General features: G+C 38.5%; 1 long non-coding RNA gene across 1 annotated transcript; it reads left to right on the plus strand.

Annotated features, from left to right (window-relative positions):
• Positions 1-303: 303 nt before the first annotated feature.
• On the plus strand, positions 304-1,734 carry LOC120073799 (uncharacterized). The gene is made up of 3 exons (XR_016527844.1): positions 304-537; positions 1,069-1,163; positions 1,462-1,734. It is a non-coding gene; the product is annotated as an uncharacterized LOC120073799 (long non-coding RNA).
• Positions 1,735-7,222: the final 5,488 nt, after the last annotated feature.

The raw sequence follows: 7,222 nt of genomic DNA on the forward strand, positions 1-7,222 counted from the left end.
TCTTACACACAGTCAATTCTTCACGCTTCGACACAAACTCGGCATCGTTGAACTACCATCTTGTTTGAGGGGGGATATTAAGGACAAAGAAAGAGCAGCCCACGTCAACAACACAGATGGCATAGCTAGCCTACCTGGAAGGACAGTCAGCAGGTGATGTGGCCTTATCCCAGCCAACCAATTCTGTGGAGAACCTCCTATTGTAGAGTGACACATGTAGACTGCCATTCTTTATTCAATTACTATTCTTGCCCTTGAGTCTAGGGTTCTGTATATTAAAACACTGCAGCTTTATTTTTGCCAAGATTATGAAATAATCAATTATCAAATAGTTGTTCGTGAGCAGTCTCTTCTGCCTCTCTGTTTTTTTCCTTTTCTGTGTTTGCCTTTTTCTTTACGTTTTCTTCACTCCTCAGCCATCAGCCTCGTTCTGTTCACGTTTCTGTTCGAGTTTTTGGCATGTGAGTTCTACCGACATGTGTTGCCGTCGATGAACCTCCGTCATTCCTGTGGGTTTCGGTGGAATCTTAGAGTTAGGTAAGGATTGGTTTATTTTCGTAAGTTTTGTGAATTTTCTTGAGGTAAAGTATGATTTGAAATTATGAAACTAATTATGGTTTATGTTTACAATAGCTTCATTTTGAGCTAGTAAAAATAAGAAAGAGTTGTGGTGGGATGCGAGGGAAGGCTATATGTGGCTGAAAATGGAAGAAAGCATTTTAGTTTGCTTGATAAATTATCATTTCAAAAAATAATTTATAGAAAAACCAACGTTCTCATCCCTTGCTATTCGTCAATTTATTTAAAATTAAACACTTAAAAAGTTAACCCAAACACCCTCTAAATTATTGTAGGGTGTTTCCTGATACTCCTTTTTTTTTTCTTTTTGTTTTAAACTTTAGGCATTGAGTATTTGTATTCATTTTTTAGTTTCATTACCTTATTGAGATTATTTAGTTTCATAAATATAGTTATTTGTTTTTATTTTTTTTATACATTTTTTAATTTTTTGTTTATGTTTGTGTATTTTGTCAAAATGAATTCGGTTACAATTGTCTTTTCTCTTAGTTATTAGGTTGGGCCTACAAGCATGGGAAAGAGGCTGCACAATTTCTCCTTAATTTTTAAGGCAATGGGTGTCTGACTCTTCGAAATGTTTTTGGGTACATATCCTCGTTCTTGTACATTCTGACTAAACATTGCTCATCTTGAAAGTTTATGGTACCTTTTATTATAGACCTCTTCTTGTGGATTCTACTCTATGAATTGACAACTATGCAAGTAAGTAAAATTTTTATTGCAACCTTGTCTTGCACAACCGTCTAGTAATTAATAGCCACTCAATTACTTTTAGCACTATGATATATATACACTTAACCTAATGTTTGACAAGCCTTTTTCTCATTAAATTTGTAGTATAGTAACTTCTCACTTATAATTTTTTTTTTTTTTTTTTTGTAGCAGGACATGTTAAGACTAACTAATTAGCATGGATGTTCCATCACTGGTGGTTAATAGGTAGTATGTATCAGTTCTCTTTTTCTCTCTTGCTATTTTTTGTCTCATTTGATGAGAAACCAACAGGATATGGACTCGCAAAAGAAGAATTACTCTATCAAAGCATTGGTTTTTCTTGAACTTGATTTAGAAATGGTGACTAATGTTGAACTATTCAATCCGTATTCTCGTTGTGTTCCTCAATTTCATAACAAATAATACTCTTTTATTTATCAATCTTAATTGCAAAGTTGACCTACCGAAAGTGAAATAAGAATAGAATAGTAGTTTTATATTCAGTTAAAACAAAATTGCATATTAATTACATGAAAATGATAATAATAAAGTGCAAGATATGACAAAATTGACATTTCCTTTTATAGGTTATTTTGTGAAATATTTTAATTGGCTGTTGGTTTCAATTAGTAGGCAATTCATCCAAATTGTTGTCTAATTTGTTGAATAATTAAAGTTTAAGAAGTCAAAGAAAATAGGCAGATTTGATTCTGTGCTAGAACCAATTGGTAGAAAAAGAGGCACCATGGAGAAAAGAGGACTATGTGAGATGAATACTTATTTTTACTATATATGTGTGGGAGAATCAAATATTTAATCTTGGAGTCGATAGTACAAGTTTGAGCTATACTTATTTTGACAGAAAAAAAAAAACATGATAGGTCTTTCAAGAATCTTGCTATTACTACAAGAAATTTGACTTTAGATGTCGGTTGAAAAATATAAACACGGATGTACAATGTCGGTTGCACAAAAAAATGAACTTTAATGTCAGTTTTAAACCGACATTATAGGTATATTTTAATAAGACTACAATGTCAGTTTAAAACCGACATTGTAAATAAACCCTTTTAAAACCTTCCCTTTTTTCAAAATAAAATTAAATAGAAAAAAGTTTAAAACACCAAATTTCGTTCCCTCCTTCCCCTCATTTTCATTTCCTGCCAATCCTCTACTAAAAAGAAAAAAGAAAATAAAAGACCCAGAACCCTAAAAGTGTAACGTCCAACCTTTATCTCTCTCTCTATATATTTCTTAGCCATCTGCAGGAACCTCAACCGATAGCCTCCATCGCCTCTATCGTCATCTTGCCACTCCAATCCACACCGTTGATCAGAAAGATCTAGCCACCGATGCCGTATGCAGGTCACTTTTGGATAGCCAGATATGTGCATGCATCCTAGTCGCGCTTTTGCCCAGCCATCAGCCTTTTTCCGTTCACGTTTCTGGCATGCGAGTTCTATCGTCGTGCGCTGCCACGACGAACCTCCATCATTCCTGTGGGTTTCACCGAAATCTTGGAGTTAGGTAAGGATTGAGCTCAAGTTCACTTATTTTACGTTTTGTTTTCATCGTACCAACGAATGCTCTACTTAGAAAAAAAAAAAAAAAAGTGAATTGATTTCACAGCTTCTCTTTGCCCCCTATGACGTCTAGTCATATTCTACTAAGGCTTTTATTTACGAGGTTCTGAATACTTCATTTTTGACTTAATGGATGCACTAATGGATGAGGGGTAGCGTGGGCAATTCCTAAATATTGAGAGAACGTTGATAAAACCGAGCTTGGATGGAACTGAACAAGGCAAACAAATACAAAAGTCAAAGGCTTTATTATTGAGAAAGTCAAAGGAGGTTATTTAGTAGCCATCGCGGGTTTCATTACTTTTCTTCCATTCCGTCCTCTCATAAGTAAAAGGATATCAAATGATCGATTCACAATTGAGAGCATTAACCCCAAAAGAACAAATATTGTGGTGTTCTAAGAGTGGCAAATCAAACAAGAACTTGATGAGCGAAATCCGCTGACGAAAAAAAAAGAGCTTCTTTTTAATGCTTCGCTTCTCTCCCTATCGGTCAACCTCTATTAAGTTCTTATTCAAGGGATTTTAGTCTAAGGCTAACTATTGGGAATCATATCAAATGGAGCAAAGCCATACCTAACTGACTTAGGATGCAACTTTGTCTTAGCCTTCTACACGAGCCAACAAGTCGCTTCTTTCGGTTAGAAAGCGCTAGCGGCCTTACTTAGCTTAGGAAAGATACCATTTCTCTTGTTTAGCCAAGAATTTAAATTACTCAAGCTAAATCCGCGGGTAGTCTTTCCTTAGCTAAGCTAGAAGGGATAAGTCTTTTCTGTTAGAAAAATCCTGTGAGAAAACCATTTCAAGCTCTCTTTCTTGTATTCTTAATAGTCTTAAGTCAAAGTGAAATCGGCCAGTCAGTAACTCTTTTTAGCCAGTACGTTCTATTTCAGCTCGATCAATGGCACTAGGAGGCTCGAGAGCCCTCTGTTCTCTAGTTGAAAGCGTAACTGTGAAATAGAAAGTCTTCGTTTAGCTTAGCGAGAGATGCAAGAAAGGTTTGTGACAGTGCCACTAGATAACTACGCTAGGGCTTGAACAGACAAAGCACATTCGACGATTTGATGCCAAAGGCTCGCAGCGGCAAGGCAATCTGTCTTCACTCAAAGTTGATCCTGCAGCATCTGTAGTATGCTACAAAGAAGCATGAAAGAGCTATGCGCAATCAACAGAAAAAGACCAAGCCAAGACTTTCACAATGAAAAAACTTCCCGAAGGTAAGCCATAAAAAACGACGGGCTAAGCAGGCATTCACTCCTCCCTATGCCGAACTGCCAACTTTCTATGCCTGACTTTCCATTGACTCCTACTAATTACCGCTCCATGGGAAAATCTTAATCTCCAATCAACGAATAAGAAATAGGAAGCCTCTGGCCGATTAGCAGCTAGGCGAACGGGCGAGTGGCCTTGAGCTAGTCTTTTATTCTCCCGAAGGAACTCCATTTTTGCAACTTGGACAACTGCTCTTTCTCTGACCCTTTCTTCTGTTTATGGAATTACTGATTGTATAATAGCGGCAGGGATGAGAGAGAAGATGGCACAAAAGATCAAACTGGGGCTGCACAACCTTTTTTATCAGTAAAGGGGGCACTAAATCAGCATAGAAGAAGACACTTGATGAATTTAGCATAAATATCTTTCAAAATAGAATATTTGTGTCAAAAGGTAGCAACTACTATCAGGTTCAAGCCTTAAAATGCTCTCTCTTTCTAAGAACTAAAGTAAAGGCATGCCTGATCCCAATGCAATAGTCGTTTCCTCATCTTTATAAAGGCACTTCTTTCTTTTCTATTCATTTCATTGTGTGGCTACAATCCTTTCATTCTGTTGGGGAAGCGATTCAGTATGAAGAACTTAGCGCATGACTAATTCCATTTCAACCACTTCCACTGCGGAATACGACTTCGGCAAATGAGAAAACTAGCACCAACGACCTACAACGCAACTAGAAATGTGTCACGCCTCGCCCACGGAGATTACTACTCTGGACTGGATAGACCACCATGGGATAGACCTCTTGAGGATGAGGATAGATACAGATCCAAGCCGGAGAGCATTATAATGAATAAGGACCTATTACATCAATTCCTTTTAACGGTAGGTAGGCTAATAAACCATTCTGCTTATCGGAGATAAGATTAGTACGGAGGAGCTATGCCTAGGACATGCTGTCGAGAAGATGGATAAACACATCTACAATGAATGGGGTTGCCATCCCGTCCTTCTAATGTCCCTCGCGGTTGGAGTTGGCACTCTCCTCACTACTTTATTTTATTATAAAGGCAAAAGGATTGAAGAGAGATGCTCACTAATCCACAATTAGTAACAAGGGAATCTCCATTACCAATCAAGAAAAATTAAGGATCATGCTCTAATAGCTCCGAATAAATGAAATCTATCATGCCTTTCCATTGCCTTTCAAGTGTCTGCCTTGGATTGTTTCGTGGCGTGCCTATTCTCTTTGTCCACAGGGTACCTTTGTTTCCACGATGGCATCTAGAACATTCCAACAAACAGACTTCTTGATCTTTGAAAGGAGGGTGCATTCTGCCATTTTCTCCCTTTCTTTTCTGTACAAGGGATCCCTCCTCCCGCTAGTTGGTTGGTTGGACTCTCTCACTAGACTCTTTCATATGACATCTGGTTACCTTGCTAGCCCTATACATAGGCAGGGTTTTCTTCCATGGATCGTAGAGTTCTTCAACTTCATTCTATGGACCTCATGACCAAAGATCTCAGTGATTATGGAAAGCAAAGCTATGTCGTATTTTCTTTGAAGTAGAGTGAGACCTCTATTTCAAGAGGGATCCTGCCCTTGAGTAAGAAAGTCCTACCGTTCTACTTCCCTTCAAACTATTCTTCTTCGATACCGCTTCATGGAATATCCTCTCTTATTGATCTTATGGAGAAATCCAGTGTCGGTCAACTGTAGGAAACTGGCCTATTACTGATATCCTTTCAACCACTAACTTTTATTTGCAGGTTTGAATAGGTACCTGACAATGAACTTGGACCCCAATAAGTAGTGCCTCTAAGTTCGTAGGCAATGCACCACCATGGTCATCTCCTTCTCTTGAACTGTATAGGGGCGTTTGGTATCATTCAGCTTGCGGCTCTCAGGATGGCCTTCTTGCATCAACACTCCACCAATGGAAAAATCGGAGAGTGTGTACCTCGTATGCCTTGGTGTATTCTGGAAGATCTAACACCGGTTCTTCCATCACCACTCGTTTTTAACCTCAAATGCATCTTAGCATCTAGCATCCCAAACCCAAGCTCTATTCTTCTTCAACAAATCAGTGAGCGGGGCTGCCATGGAAGAATAGCCTTTGATGAATCTTCTATAGTAGTTCACAAGGCCAAGGAAAGAACGCTGCTCGGAAACCTTCCTTGGTGGCTCTCAATCTTGAATGGCTTGCACCTTAGACTTATCAATACGTAGCTTGCCCTCCCCTCCGCCCCACAATATGCCCCAAGAACATGACTGAATGTTGTGCAAAAGTACACTTCTTCTTCTTCACGTACAATTCGTTCTTCTTAAGTACTTGGAAAACTTGCCGTAGGTGTTTTTTTACCTCTAAAGTCTTACTATACACCACAATATCATCCAAGTATACTATGAAAAAATTGTTCAAGAAAGGCTGGAATACCCGGTTCATAAGAGTGCAAAATGTGGCGAGGGCATTGGTGAGTCTGAATAAGAACTCAAAGGAGCCATACCTTGTTACACATATGGTCTTCGGCCCATCTCCTTCGGAAATCCTTACTTGATAGTACCCCGATCTCAAGTCAAGCTTCGTAAACCAGCTAGCTTCCCCAAGTTGATCAAACAAGTCCGCAATCAAGGAAATGGGATACTTGTTCTTCACTGTTATCTTGACCCTATAGTTTTCACAGCGTCAGCGATAGAAACTCATGAACAAAGTGCTCGACCATTGAAAACAACTTTAGGATGAGCAGGACTAAGTAAAAAGAGCTTATTTATTCATCGATAAAAAGCCTGAACTTCAAAAAAGAATAGAACCAGACGCTTTAATGGTAGTAAAGTCAGTCCAAGTCCATCTGTAAAGATAGACAAATTCTTCGTATCGCCGTTTTATATAAGCTCCAGTGAAGTAATGCAATTGCAATAGAGGGAGTGTTTAACTCAATACAAAATAGAAAGTTATTCCAGGAGAAGGTGAATCGGGCGAATAGGGCTAAGGCGCATTTTTTAGAGTCAGGCAAAACACAGCACTCAACTTAAGACAGCGAGAGACAAAGCAGCTAAATTAGTGTTTAATTGCTTTTCAAGGGTATTGACATAGTCCCCTATAAGGGACTCTTCAATCTCGTTGGATGTTGAAA

This window comes from Benincasa hispida, chromosome 1 (assembly GCF_027475165.1).
Source record: "Benincasa hispida cultivar pf3 chromosome 1, pf3_genome.v1.1, whole genome shotgun sequence".
In the NCBI taxonomy this organism is placed as follows: Eukaryota; Viridiplantae; Streptophyta; class Magnoliopsida; order Cucurbitales; family Cucurbitaceae; genus Benincasa; species Benincasa hispida.